This window comes from Vombatus ursinus, unplaced genomic scaffold (assembly GCF_900497805.2).
Source record: "Vombatus ursinus unplaced genomic scaffold, bare-nosed wombat genome assembly UNPS02014791.1, whole genome shotgun sequence".
In the NCBI taxonomy this organism is placed as follows: domain Eukaryota; kingdom Metazoa; phylum Chordata; class Mammalia; order Diprotodontia; family Vombatidae; genus Vombatus; species Vombatus ursinus.
In genome coordinates, this window is record NW_020954569.1 from 71,179,494 (window position 1) to 71,194,689 (window position 15,196).

The following is a 15,196-nucleotide window of genomic DNA, read 5'->3' on the forward strand; positions in this document are numbered from 1 at the left end:
ATCATTTAAAAATAATTTATTCAGATAACGAGGGCTGTTTTATGCATGCATATTTCCTTGGGTATTTTTTTTTTCATTTAGAAATTTAAGGATTAAAACAGCTGATTTTGCTAGTGTAGAGAAATGAACAATAGAAAAACACTGAATTCAGCTATTTCATACATGAATGATTAAAAGAAAAATCATATTACACCTACTCCATCTCTGCCTTGTGCCATCTGAAGTTACCACTTCTATGTACATGCTCTATGCTAAGAAGCCTAGGCAAGAAGGAAATTTAGATATTATCTGATTGGATCCCCTCATTTTAGGAATGAGGACATCTTGGGGCCCAAAGATTTGAAATGACTTGCTGAAGGACAGTAGGTCTCAGCATCAGGATTAGAACCTAAGTCTTCTGAGTCTAAATCCAGTGCTGTTTCCAATATATTCTGCTGCATATCTGTCCTTGAATGGCTCACATTCTAGATGAAGGGATAAGACAGCTACAAACTTGAAAAATTTGCTAGCCCTATAAGATAATATATGTCAATGCTTGCAACAGATGCTATAGATTTTCAGGAAAAAAGGAGAGATCCCTGTGGATGATCATCTCAGCTATGGTGGAAGTGAAATTTGAGGGGGCCTTTAAAGGATATTAATAGTTTAATTGAGTAAAGAGGATGAGGAGGGTCTTTTTGGAGAGTAGAATCACATAAATTAAGTCACCAAGGCAAGAGAATGTGTGATATATTATAAACTTTAGATTATTAAAATTTTATGTCTAAGACCATAAATCAAGGACACTAAATGGTATATTGAAAATAAACAAAAATAACAACACTAGACACTTGGATACTACTCTCAGTCCTGCCACCAAAGAGTTATATCTTTAAAAAGACAAGTTGTTTAACCTCAGTGATCCAGTGACACTGGCCTTCTTGTAATTTTTCTCACATAGCATTCCAGCTCTCAACATTGAGCATTTCCACTGGCTGTCCCCAACGCCTAGATTTCTTTTCTTTCTCATTTCAATGCCCTGGCTCCTGGAAGTCTCATCTAAAGTCTGACATTAAATAAGAAGGCTTTTTCAATCCTCTATAGATACATCTCAGTTTGAAAAACCTAGTAGCAATTAGAGCTAGCCCACAGTGGAATTGACTGCCTAAGGTGGGAGGGAGGTTCCCTTATTGGAAGTCTCTTTTTAAAAATGTATTTTCATTTATTTTGTTAAATATTTTCCAATTACAGATATAAAAATTTTAGCAATCACTTTTAAAAAAAGAATTTGAGTTCCAAATTCTGTCCCTCCCTCCTGCATGTCTTCCCTCCTTGAGAAGGCAAGCAATTTGATTTCAATGTGAGGTCATGCAAAACTTATTTCCATATTAGTCATGTTGCAAAAGAAAACAAACCAAATAAAACAATAAAGATAAAGAAAAATTAAAAAAAATATGTTCCAATCTGCACTAAGAGTTCATCAGTTCTCTCTGGAGGTGGAAGACATTTTTCATCATGGGTCATTTGTGGTTTTCTTGGATCATTGTCTTGATCAGAGTAGCTAAATTTTTCACAATTGATCATCTTTACAATATTGCTGTTACTATGTACAATGTTGACCTGCTTCTGCTCATTTCACTTTGCATAAGCTCGTATAAATTTTTCCAGGTTTTTCTGAAACTCTCCTGCTCATCATTTCTTATAGCACAATAGTATTCCATCACAATCACATACCATAACTAGTTCAATCATTCCCCAATAGATGGGCATCCCCTTAATTTCCAATTCTTTGCCACCACAAAAAGAGTTGCTACAAATATTTTTTTTTCCAAAAAGTTCCTTTTCCCTTTTCTATGATCTCTTTGGGATACAAAAGTAGTAATGGTGTTGTTGGGTCAAAGAGTATGTTTAGTTTTATAGCCCTCTGGGAATAATTACCAATTGTTCTCCAGAATCATTGGACTAGTTCATAGCTCCAACAATAGTGCAATAGTGTCCCGATTTTTTCACAGCCCTTCCAGCATTTGTCATTTTCCATTTCTGGCATGTTAGTCAATCTAATAGTTGTTTGGTGGTATCTCAGAATTGTTTTAATCTGCATTTCTCTGATCACTAGTAACTTCAAATTTTTTTTTATGTGACTATTGATAGCTTTTATTTCTTCTGAAAACTGCCTTTTCATATCTTTTGACTATTTATCAACTGGGGTATAGGTCTTGTTTATATAAATTTGACTCAGATTTGAGTCTACACATTTGAGAAATGAAGCCTTTATTGGAGAAACTTGGTGCATTTTCCCCTTAATTTCCTGTTTTCTTTCTAATTTTGGCTACATTGATTTTATTTAAGAACAAGCTTTTTAATTTCATGCAATTAAAAATATGTTTTACTTTCTGTAATCACCTGTATCTCTTGCTTGGTCATGAGTTCTTCCACTATCTATGGATCTGACAGGTACATTTTTTCTATGCTCCCCTAATTTACTTATGATATCATCCTTTACATTTAAATCATTTATCCATTTTGACCTTGTCTTGGCATACAGTGTGAGATATTGACTTATACCTAGTTTCTGCCAAACTATTTTCCAGTTTTACAAGCATTTCTTTTTTGTCAAATGATGAGTTCTTACACCAGAAGCTTTGGACTTTGGGTTTAGCAAACACTAGATTACTGCAGTAATTTACTACTGTGTATCATATCTAATCTATTCCACTGATACTATCATTCTATTTCCCAGGCAGTACCAGATGGTTTTTATGATTACTGCTTTGTAATATAGTTTGAAATCTGAAAAGCTAGTCTGTCTCCCTTCACATTTTTTCATTGACTCCTTTGATATTCTTTATCTTTTGTTTTCCAGATGAATTTTGTTATACTTTTTTTCCTACCTCTATAAAATAATTTATTTTGTAATATGATTGGTATGATGCTGCACAAGTAAATTAACTTAGGTAGAACTGTTATTTTTATTATATTGGTCCAGCCTACCCATGAGCAATTAATATTTCTCCAATTGTTTAGATAATCTTTCTTTGTGTGATTCAGTCTTCTTTGCTATTGCTATGTCTGAGATCATGATTGTTACTCTTTTTTTTTTTTTACTTCAGCTGAAGCATAATATATTCTCTTCCAGAACCTTATTTTAACCCTCTGTGTGTCTCTCTATTTCAAGTGTGTTTCTTGTAAACCACATTCTGTTGGATTCTGGTTTCTAATCCATTCCTCTATCCACTTTCATTTTATGGGTGAGTTCATCTCAATCACATTCACAGTTATGATTATTAACTTTTTTTTCAGACAAAGACAAGGTTTATTAGATCATCTGTCATATTGGGCAGGCTCTTAAGGAATCTAAGCATTTGTAACAATAATGAAAATGGGCCAGAACTTAAAAATCTGATCAGTGTCTAGATTTTAAGAATCTGAGCACCTTAATAAAGACAAGATGGACCTTACATACAGAAAGACTGTAGGAGGGATCTAGGAGTGGCCAAGTAGTTTGGGATGACTGGAGGAGAGGTCTAAGGAGGATCTAGAGGGGAGTGGCCAGTAAGCTGAGGTGACCAGAACCACCAGGGACCAGAACCATTGTGGCCAAGAAAGAATGGAGTCTAGATAGGATTAAGGGTGGGAAGTGGTCAGGGGCAATTGGGTGGTAATAGAACAAAATTGGGAGATTGGGTGTAGCCACAATGAATGGCCAGTTGATAGGATTATAGCCTCAGGTGGACTCCAAAAATTTGGCCCCTGTGGGAAAGTCCAGGGTTTTTCCTTTTAGGGGTCCAGATCTCAAAGATGTGGTCTTTTCCTTTTAGGGGTTTAGATTCCATCCCCAACATTCCCCCCTCAAACAAATGAGACCCAAATTCTTTTGTGGTAAGGGGCAAAGGTATTGGCTTCTGAAACTACTTCCTGCTGGCAAGGGGTGTAGGGCTGTCCCTGCCTCAAGGAGGTCCCAAAGAGGAAGTTGACTGGAACCAAGCACAGGCTTCATCCAGGGGATGATGGAGGGACATTGGCTGGTACCCGCTGTTTGCTACCAACTGTAGGTGAATGGCCTGTAGTTTGGAAGATGCAAATCTGACAGAAAAGACTGCAGGGCTCAGATATAGGGAGAAGTAAGTGTATAAGAGCCCCATTAAAATCATTTACATTTGACCTGCATGATTATCAGATCTCATTACTTTTTCAAAAGTTTAAGTAACACTGTTGCAAATAGAAGTTTTCTACCCCTGGATTCAATAGTTACACAAATGATTTTGCCAGAGACTGACTTGCACTTCAATTATCACTGAAATTTTCCTCCCCAAACCAAACTGAAGATGTTTCTGATGTAATTTCATTTGTTTGGGGGTATTGAATGACTACATATTCAGGTCAAAAAAACAAGATCTCACACACTTGCATTGATCTTTTACTGACCAATTGCTCTGATTGTAGAGATTTGCTATAAAAGGATAAAGCAGGGACTAGATTTGGGGTCCAAATATGACAGGATAAAATAGCCTTAGCTCTGTTTGGATTCAGATAATTCAGTTTTCCAACCATGCAGTATCAAATCCACCTCATAGCCAGACTCAGGAATAACCAGGTGGGTAACATTCCTTTTCAAAGGAACATAATGGGGAAACTGAGCCAGGAGGATCCCATGTTAGACTGAGGCCAAAATTGTTCTCTCAGCTTTTTCCGATGCTGACTTCTCATCAGTATCACATTATCTCTGAGTAGCTTGTGGCATTTCTCTCAGATGGTGGATTATTGATTATCGATGTATTATTATGATCCATCAGACAACTCAAAATAAAATCCCATGAGCTTTTGTCTCTAACAGCAAGTTTCACTAATCACAGCTTAGGAAAAACTTCCAGGATTTACATCTCAAATTTAAATTGGTCCTGGTGTAAAAAACCAATCAAATTGTTTAGAGATTATTTCTATATACTTGCAAATTTTCAGCAAGATAAAACAAACAAGGTTTTTCGCGAGTTTACACATTAAAACAATAACCAACAATAGTCAAATTATTTTAGTGATAACCAAATTATGAAAAGTTGCTTGACATAACTGATAGAAAAAGTTTACCAGTTTGAAACTTGAAATAAACTCATTACCAATCAGGTGAGTTCAGTTTTGTTAAGTGCATTTCCAAATTACTTTACACAGAGAATCAATATCTCATCATTAACAGTTAAAACTACAACTTTAAAAGCTCATGCTTACCCAAATTGGGAGACTAGCTTCTTTACCTTGAGCAGGCTGTGCTGAACCTGGGTGATGCTTCCAGGTAAAGGTTGCCTCAGGCCCAAGAACATTGCTAGGGGAGTCCATGCTGTAGAAGGCAAATTCAGAGGTGGGGGGAAGGGTGAACCTCCCTTCTCCTACGAGAGGGATTAGCAGATGCCCTCTCAACTCAAGGGAAGGGAATGGGAGAAGGGAGTGACCAGGGTTGTGAGGAGGTGTTTCAAAACTCCTTAATGATTGATCACGAAACTTCCAGAATCTGCTAAGATGTTTTTTAGCTGTTCTGACTTTCCATTCATCCTATTTTCTTCTATTTATCCCTCTCCCTCTTTTTTTTTAAATTCTGTTCTTCCTCTGAAGTTTGTTTTCCTTCTGACCATTACCTTCTTTTATTTTCTCTCCCTTTTATCATCCCCCCCACTTTCCCTTATTCTCTTCCTTTCCTACTTCCCTATTGGGTAAGATAGATTTATTACTAATTGAGTATGTGTGTGTGTGTATTATTTATTTCCCTTTTTGAACCAACTTAGGTGTGAGTCAGGTTCAAGCATTGGCCACCCCACCTCCACTGTTTCTCCCTTTATTGTAAAAGTTCTGCCTTGTTTACCTCTTTCATATGAAATAATTTTCCCAGTTCTTCCTCTCCCTCCCATCTCATCACCCAGGCCATTCCTCTTTCTCTCCTGTCTTTTTTTTTTTTTAATATCATCTTAACATAATAGACTCACTTCCTATTTCTATGAAGAATCTTTCTAACTGCCTGAATAATGAAAAAGTTCTTAAAAGATATATGTATTATTTTCCCATAAAGTAAGGTCAGCACTTTAACCTTATTAAATGCTTTATGATTTCTCTTTCATATTTACCTTTTTATGTTTCCATTGAGTCTTACATTTGAAAGTCAAATTTTCTATTTAGCTCTGGTCTTTTCATCAAGAATGCTTGAAAGTTCTCAATTAAATATCCTTTTTTTTTCTCTTGAAGGATTATACTAAGTTTTTCTAGATAGGTTATTCTTAGTTGCAATCCCAGCTCTTTTGCCATGTAGAATATCACAGTCCAAGCCCTTCCCTCCTTTAATATGATAGCTGCTAGATCTTGTGTGAGCCTGACTGGCTCCATGGCATTTGAATGGTTGCTTTCTGGCTGCTTGAAGTATTTTCTTTTGACTTCGGAGCTTTGGAACTTGGTTATATTGTTCCTGAGAGTTTTCTTTTGGGGATTTCTTTCCAGTGGTGATAATTGGATTCTTTCAGTTTTTATTTTATTTTCTGGTTCTAGAATATCAGGGCAGTTTCCCTTGATACTTTCATGAAGTATAATGTCTGTTCCTTTGATCATTTTTTAAAAAATTAGATTAAATTAATTTGTTTAAATTTTTTAATTTAATAATCTAAGAATTATCTCTCTTAAATCTATTTTAGGCCAATTTTCCCCCAGAGAGATGTTTTACATTTTCCCCTATTTTTTTCATTCTTTTGACTTTGCTTTATTGTTTCTTGACATCTCATACAGTCATTGATTTCCACTTGCCCAATTCTAATTTTTAAGGAATTATTTTCTTCAGAGAGTTTTTATACCTCTTTTCCCATTTGACCAATTTTTCTTTTTAAGATATTTTCTTCGTTATTATTTTATACCTCTTTTTACCAAGTTCTTAATTGTCTTTTCCTATTTTTCTATCTTTCCTTCAATTTCTTTACTTAATTTTCCCCTACCACTTTTAGTTGATTTTGAAAATCATTTTTTTAGTTCTTTCAGAAATTCTTGTTGGACTTGTGTCTAATTTATGTTGTTCTTTGAGGTTTTGCTTGTAGATGTTTGGACTTAATTTTCTTCTTTTGAGTTTGTGTTCTGACCTTCCTGTCACCATAGTAGCTTTTTATGATCAGGTTCTTTTTGTTGTGGCTGTTTTTTCTTATTTTTCTACCCTATTTCTTGATTCAAATATTTATGTTAGAGTTGGGCTCTGTTCCCAGAGTGTGATAGGGGGAGGGACTCAGACTTGTTCTCACTGCTGTTTTCAGGGCTAATTCTGGGGGGAGTTGGAAGTTTTCAGTGTTTCCAAGGTGTTATGTTCTGCAGAGAGGTGTGGTCACTGCTCTCTTGTTCTGCACACTGGTTCTTACACAGAACAGGTGCCCTGATACCTTGGAATTGCAATTGATACTTCTATTTAGGTCCCCTCCTGGCTTAGGACCTGAAACTGTTCCTCAGAGTCCCTGATCCCTTGGGTCTAGAAGTTACACAGCCCCTTAGGACTTATACTCCCTCTTGACTAAAAGTGCTCCTTTTCACCCTTGAACTATTACCCAGAAAAGTAATGGAATTGCCCAATAGTTGCCCCTCAGGGTTCCTGCTCCCACTTGACCAAAAGTATTCCAATTCTGCCTTTGAACTATGACCCAGAAAGGGTTATAGGCAATGGAGTTGCCAAACAGCATCTAATCTTCTAGCTAGCACAGGGCTAGCACAGGAGGACCCTATAATCTCTTTCCAACCATTTTCCAGGTCCTCTTACTTTTTTTCTCTAGCTGGAGAGCTCTAGAAGCCACTGCTATTTCTGTCATCACCACCTAGACCCCCACTGGTGTTTCATCCATGTGGGCTCTGGGCCAACTCCTCCCCCTGTATTATAGATCTCTCTGACCTTCTATATTGTCTTGGGTTGGAAGAATGTTTCACTCTGACCTTTTGTTGGTTCTGCCACTCTAAAATTCAATTTGAGGTGTTATTTCAAAGGTGTTTGAAGAGGAATGTTGGGGGAGTTCAGCTTTCTCTATTCCACCATCTTGGCTCTGTAGAAGTTTCAAATGATGTTCAATTGATCATTTGTAATTTTGTACAGGAGACTCTTGTTCTAGCCCAACTAGAGGGCCTGGAAGGTCCTTTCCAACTCTGAAATTCCACTTCTGTTAGATGGTTCCATGATCTGCCTGGTTGCAGCCTTGAGTGAAGCCATTTTTGAAAAGCAAAAATATTAAGACCTCTAAAGATAGCATCAGGGAGCTGGGGCAATGTAGGTAACACCAATAGATTATAAACGTACTTTGAGGTTCAGGAAAGAGGATTATAGAATTTAGAGCTGACAAGGGCCTCGAAAACAATCTGGCTCAGCCCCTTTATTTTACAGAGGGAGAAACTGAGGCCCGTAAAGATTGAGTGATTTGTTCAGGTCATTGGGTATGTGATGGCAGGAGGAATATGATAGGTCAAGAGCCAAGATAAACTGAAAATCAAACTTGCCCTTCAGGTCAATATCCATTTGGCCTGAATAGTGGTTAAGCCTAGTCTTTGGTATTTTTTGAATATCGGTGTGGCCAAGATCATAAGGTTGTATTTTCATCTCAGAGAACCATTATGGTGGAGAAAGCTGTACCCTTGACATTAGCACTATGATGTGAAATGAGGGGAAAAATACAATAGCTATTGAAACGACACTGTTTTCTGTGTTGTAAATTTCATATCCATATAAGTTACCTTAGCTTTTCAATTTAAACTATTGAAGCAGAGAGCCCGTAAAAGAAGAAAGGGAGCAGGTTGGGGGGAAGAAAAAGAGAAAAAAGAAGAAAAAGCTGATGCCTATCTATAAAACTTCCCTTACCTGAGCTTTACCTAAGCCTGGCATTGATAAGGGACCCTAAGGACTTTGACTGCATCTGGATCTGATTAGGAACATTCCTCCTATATCTGGCACTGATTACCTGTCCTCCACCAAGCCCATAATCTTGCCACCTGAACCCCAGCTTGGGTATATTCCCTCTCCCCTACACGTCTCCTTCCTTGTTCAGTGAGTTTCTTGCATGTGGAGACAAACACTTGTCTATTATATGCCATAATTTATGTATATGTTTTGTTTGCCTGATTGCAATATCACATAACAATAAAATTCATGGTCGTATCATTTCATTTGAACTATTTTTTTAGAAATCATGAACCCATGTATTTGCTCTAACTGAACCATGAGGCCATATAAAGTACCATCTGATAATGACTGGTCAAGAATAGCAAATATTGGCCACCACATTGATGATCAACATAAGAAATGGAGTACAGAGCAGTCTAGGGGCCCCTGTGTAGGAGCTTTCAAAGATCATGACATTATAGGTGGAATTTCCATCATCACACTACCTCTTCTGCTGCTGCTGTTGCCTCACTGTAGTTATTTCCAGATATTTATTGTTGTTCAGTCATTTTCAGTTGTGTCTGATTCTTATTGACTACATTTGAGATTTTCTTGGCAAAGATACTAAAGAGATTGGCCATTTCCTTCTCCAGCTCATTTTACAGATGAAGAAACTGAGGCAAGCAAGGTTAAGTGATTTCACTAAAGTCACACAGCTAGTAAGTATGTGATGCCAGATTTGAACTTGTGAAGATGAAACTTCCAGATTCCAGGCCTGGCACTCTATTGACTGCAACTCCCCAGCTTTCAGACATTTAGAAGTCCATTATTAATATATGTAACCATAACAAAGGTTTCCAGGGCACAGAAGGCAAAAGCATTGATTTCACTGGGGTTTGTTTCTTTTCTCTAAAGAGGACACCACATCCCTTGAGATATGGCTTCTATGTAGGCCCAAAGTGTTTCTCATGTGTGGCAGGCCCCTGGTGGGCCCCCTTAGTAGAGGAAGAAGATCAGCTGGTTTTCACAAATGGACCTTATTGAATTTGTATGAAGCAGTGCCTGGCACAGGGAGAGAGCATATCATCCCTGATCATCCTCTCATTCACCATTTCTAGGAGGCCAGAGAACACAGCTGTATGACATCAAAAGAAGAGGGGCCACTGGGAGTAAGGGATTTGGAAAAATCTTTCCATATTCATTCTGATGAAGGAAGGATGCAAAGCTCATAGGACTAACAAAGCTAGCAATGATTATGAAGTTCAACTTTCTGGGTCCCTGGTTCCTCAAAGTGTCAGTGGGCCCCCAGGAGGGGCCCATTATGAAAGCAACATCTATTTCGGTTTCCCACTTATGATAATGTTCTCCTCCCTTCTCCCAGTATTGCCTGGGGGTAAAACACAGTTTATTTTCCTCATTTAGAAGCAGGGAAGTGGAAGCCTAGAGAGATTAGGTGGCCTCATAAAGGCCTTAGTGTTAGTGTACTTAAAATATGTCCTTGATTTAGGAGTTCAGCACTCCAAACTCCCATCTACCTAATAGATTGGCATTATTATAGGAGAAAAATAATGAAATTCTAGATAGAATGAAGTTATTGAAGATCCTTTTACACAGGTTATAAATTGCCTCAAGCTTCACCTGGTTGCTTGAGTGATTTCACAGTGGGATAAGGGGAGGGATGCAAAGCTGGCTATATTGGAGCTAGAATGTAGATGATATCAGGACGAAGCCAATTGGAGATTGGGATTTCTTACTACTTACTAGACACACAGCCTCCAAAATAATCATTGACATTCACTCATCTAGTTATTCTACTTATTCCATCTCTTCTCCACAGGCTGTGATTTTCTCACAGAATCTCATGAGAGGGGATAAACTATCTGAGACCATCTAGTCTACACCAGAAGTGTCAGACTCAAGTAGAAACAGATACCTGCAGGCTACATATTGACTTAGAAAACCACAAATGAACAGTAACTATGATGTATTTTATTTTTAATTATTTTGTTAAACATTTCCCAATCACATTTTTATCTGGCTCGGCTGTGTGCTGCATGAAGCCTGCAGGCTGTGGGTTTGACACCTCTGGTCTAACCCATATCTGAACAAGAATCTGCTTTGAGTCATACCTCACATGTGGTCACTTGGTCTTTATCTGAAGACTTCCTTCCTGATGGAAATGCACTGCCTCCTCAAGCAATCCATTACACTTTTGGATAGCTCTCACTGTTTAAAAGCATTTTTCTTTACTTAATATAAAATTAAATAAGAGGTCCACATCTGTTTCTCTAAACCTTTCATCTGGGCTCCTTTTACCTCCTGAGACCAAGTAGAGCAGATCTCCTCCTTTCTCCAGGTGATAGCCCTTTGAATTCGTGAACATGCTGTTGTTTCCCCTCTCCTCTTCCTGAGGCCAAACATGCCTGGCTCCTCTAGCTGATCCTTCTATCCTAGTTGTCTTTATATAGCCTCAGTTGATATCACAGCCTTCTTTTCTAAATTTCATTTTGTTTATTTATTTACTCCTTGGAATGACCCATTAGGATATATGCCCAGTAAACTCCTTCAGGGCAGGAGCTTTCTCATTTTTGTCTTTGTATTCTTAGTCCTTTAATCGTAGTGGGTATTTAGTAAATGCTTATTGAATTGAAGTGAATATACCACAGTCTTGAGATTCCTTACCATCTTGGTTACCCTTCCACATTTCCTATTCTTCATTTTTTTTTTCCTTTTTATCACCCTTTCCCCATTAACCCTCTCCACTATTGCAACAATGATGAGAACAATGATGACAACAATATGGTGTAAGATGCTATTTTTTTTTTTGTCTGGACCTGTTATGTCACTAGTATAGAGAAAAGGAATTCTCTCAACCAATATTATGAGAATTATAGGTTGAGGACATGCTTGGGACACTGAGAAATTAAATAACTTGCCCAATGTTGCATAGTTAGTATATGTCAGAAGTAGTATTTGAACCTAAGGCTAGCCTTCTGTCCCTTTCACCAAACCATGCTGTCTGTCTGTCTGTCTGTCTGTCTGTCTCTCTCTCTCTCTCTCTCTCTCTCTCTCTCTCTCTCTCTCTTTCTCTCTCCTTCAATGTTGTGACTGAAAGAGCACCTACATGGATTGAATTACAGATCATAAACATGGGATCATAGGATCATAGTAATGGAACTGGAAAGGACCGCTAAGGCCAAGTGATCAAATTTCTCATTTTACAGATGAAGAAACTGAGGCCCCCCAGAGGTTAAGTGAGTTGTCCAGGGTCACACAGCTAGTAAGTGTCAAGTGTTGGTCTGAGACTGGATTTGAACTCAGGTCCTCCTGACTTCAGGGCCGGTGCGCTATCCACTGTGCCACCTAGCTGCCCCGATTTTTAATTTTTTATAGTGTAATGTGCCTCGTTGGCCATCTAATGAAGCCTATGGACCATTTCCCAGGAGGATGTTTTTAAATGCATAAAATAAAATGAATAGGATCACAAAGGAAAACAATTATATTGAAATACAATTATCAAACTTTTCTAAAAAAAAAATTCATGGAGCCCACATTAAGATACCATCCTTGAAGTATTTGAGAATTGTACCTCTCAGCAGGCTGGTCCTAGCACTGATTTTACTTGTCAAAATAATTATCTATGGCAGAGTCAGTAGTGTGTTGTAATGAGAGAAGTAATGGACTTAGAGTCAGAAACCATAAGTCCAAATCAACTCCCCTTACAGGCTATGTGACCATTCATGGGTAAATAGCCTAGCCTCTTAAAGCCTCAGGTTTGTAAGGCAAAGATGTGGGAAATGGGGCAGGGATAGGAAACAAATAAGTATTAATATAGTGCTTACCATGTGTCAGGCACCATGCTAAGCCCTTTACAAATAATATTTCACTTGATCTCCACAGCATCCTTGCAAAGATAAGTATTGTATTATCCCCATTTTATAGTTAAGGAAACTGAGGCAAAAAAAGGCTGTGACTTGCCCAGCATCACATAGCTAGTAAGTGTTCGATGCTGGATTTTAATTCAGATCTTCCTAACTCCACGTCCAGAGGTCTTTCCTCTGTACCATCTAACTGCCTCTAGGTAAGACAAAATAAACAACCATTATTATCCCTATTTTCACAAGAACCCTGTGAGATAAGGAGTTCAACTATTGTTATTCCCATTTTACAGACAATGAAATTGAGACTTAGAAAAGTTCATTTCTTAAGGTCATACAACTCATGAGAGACTTGTCCAGAATCAGAAGAATGGTTTTCCAAGTGCCCCCTTTCTACTATCCCACGTGGAATTTCCATATAAAGACTGCAATTTTTTTTTGAAGATCTGACAACATTATAAGTTCTAATGACTCTAAAGTGGAATTATCATTTTCAAATAAAGTGTCTAGTATCGGTGGGGGGGGTGGGAAAAAAGAAAATGATGCTTAAAATATCCCAATAGATAATGCTATAAAGTCTAAGAACAGAATCAGAATAGGTGTCAGAAAGGGAATTCCTGTTCAAGTAAAGAAATGATCTTCCAAAATTCTTTCTGGTTTTATGATCCTATTATTATTGTTGTTATTATTATTATCAGTTTGATTCATGTCAGGCATTTTAAAATTTTTTAATATTTCTTTAAATTTTGAGTTCCAAATCCTCTCTCTCTCTTCTGCCCCTTGAGAAAGCAAGCAATATGATATTGATTATGCATGTGAAGTCATTTGCTCAATCTCTTAAGAAGATATTTAAGTTGTGGCAACTGGTAAATGCATCAGACCAAGAGTTACAAAACAGATGCTAGCTCTATTTTATTTAAGTTGTTCAATAGAGTTTAAATGAATATGTCAGATCTCTGATAATCACTGGAGAAGAAGAACTAACACACCAAGGATGACTTACATCTGACACTAATGAAAAAAAGTCAATTTTTCAAAGGACTCTTCACCTCATCCAGCACCTATATTTTACAAATGAGGAAACTGAGTCCTAGAGGGGTGAAGCACATAGCTATTAAGAAAGAGGACTAGTAGTAGAACTCTAATTCCTGCGTTACAATATGCAGTTAAGCTCAGTGAAATTCAATTTGATTCAATGAACATTTATTTATTTATTAAGTACTTACTATGTACTAGGCATAGTGCTAAACTTTTCTACTATGTATTCTTTTCTCCAGAAAGAACGGAACTCTATTGAGTTATTTACTATTTCTCCTTCTTAATTGTTCATTAGATGACTCTTCTTTTTTGAAGAGAGAAGAGTAGAAAACTGTTAAAGGAAGTAGCCAATTTAACTAGAACAAGTTGTCCAGTTAACATTAGCCTAGGGTTTGACCTTGACTCCATCATCACTGTCACACAAGTTGGCATGGCATGCAATGAGTGCAGAAGAAACACACCATACTTAATGAGAATTCATTTTGAGAGGGATGATATTTCCACTCATCAGTTATACGAATAGGTCACTTGGAAGGGTAATTTCCTTTTTCCACAACTGAATATATTAATTATATTTTCATCGATGATGTCCAGAGTGTAAAGCCCCAGTTCTCTTCATCCTTTCTTAGTGTAAACTCTTCCTTTCCTCCCCTATGGAATCCAGCTGAAGAATAAAGAATATAAATATCTACATATACACATATGTATACTGCTTCATGCTGTGAGACAAATATTGTAATCTTCCACACTGCTGATCTGGAACTGAGAGGGCAGGCCTCCACCAATCTGGGGCTTGTTCATTCTAGTCACGTCTCTCTGAGACTCAATTGTCTTTCTTGGTTTCTTGGCTCACATCTCTACTTCAGTATCACATTTTGAATGCTACCTTCCTCATCTCTCTTAAAAAAACATCCACTTGCATTTATCTTTTGTCCTTTATCCCGCATGTCCCCTCCCCCAACCTAGCCTGCCTGGCCACCAGAATTACCTTCCAGAATATTTATTAACTCTTGTATATACCCAAGAATATCCATTGCCATCTTAACTGATGGCATAGAACACATTTGATAGAAGAATTTTAAAAAAAACGTACCATTTCCCAAAACTTACCTTCTTTCTTCTTACCTATTGAACAGAAAAAAAGAATGTTTAACTAGGAATTAGAAGTGAATCTTCATCCTTACACCATTAAGTTTCCATGTGATCTTAGCTAAATCATCTCATCACCTTTAAGGGTATTTCCATATTTATCATTCTGTGATTTTAGTATTTCAAAGAAATATGCAAACTTTCATAGTATGTGGCTGCTATAGGTAATTGCTGCCGCATTTTTCCTTTTTACCTTATCTAATTTGGTTCTCACAACAACTCTATGAGGAAGACAGCATCTGTATTAGTAACAATATTTTACAGATGAGGAAACTGATGTTCA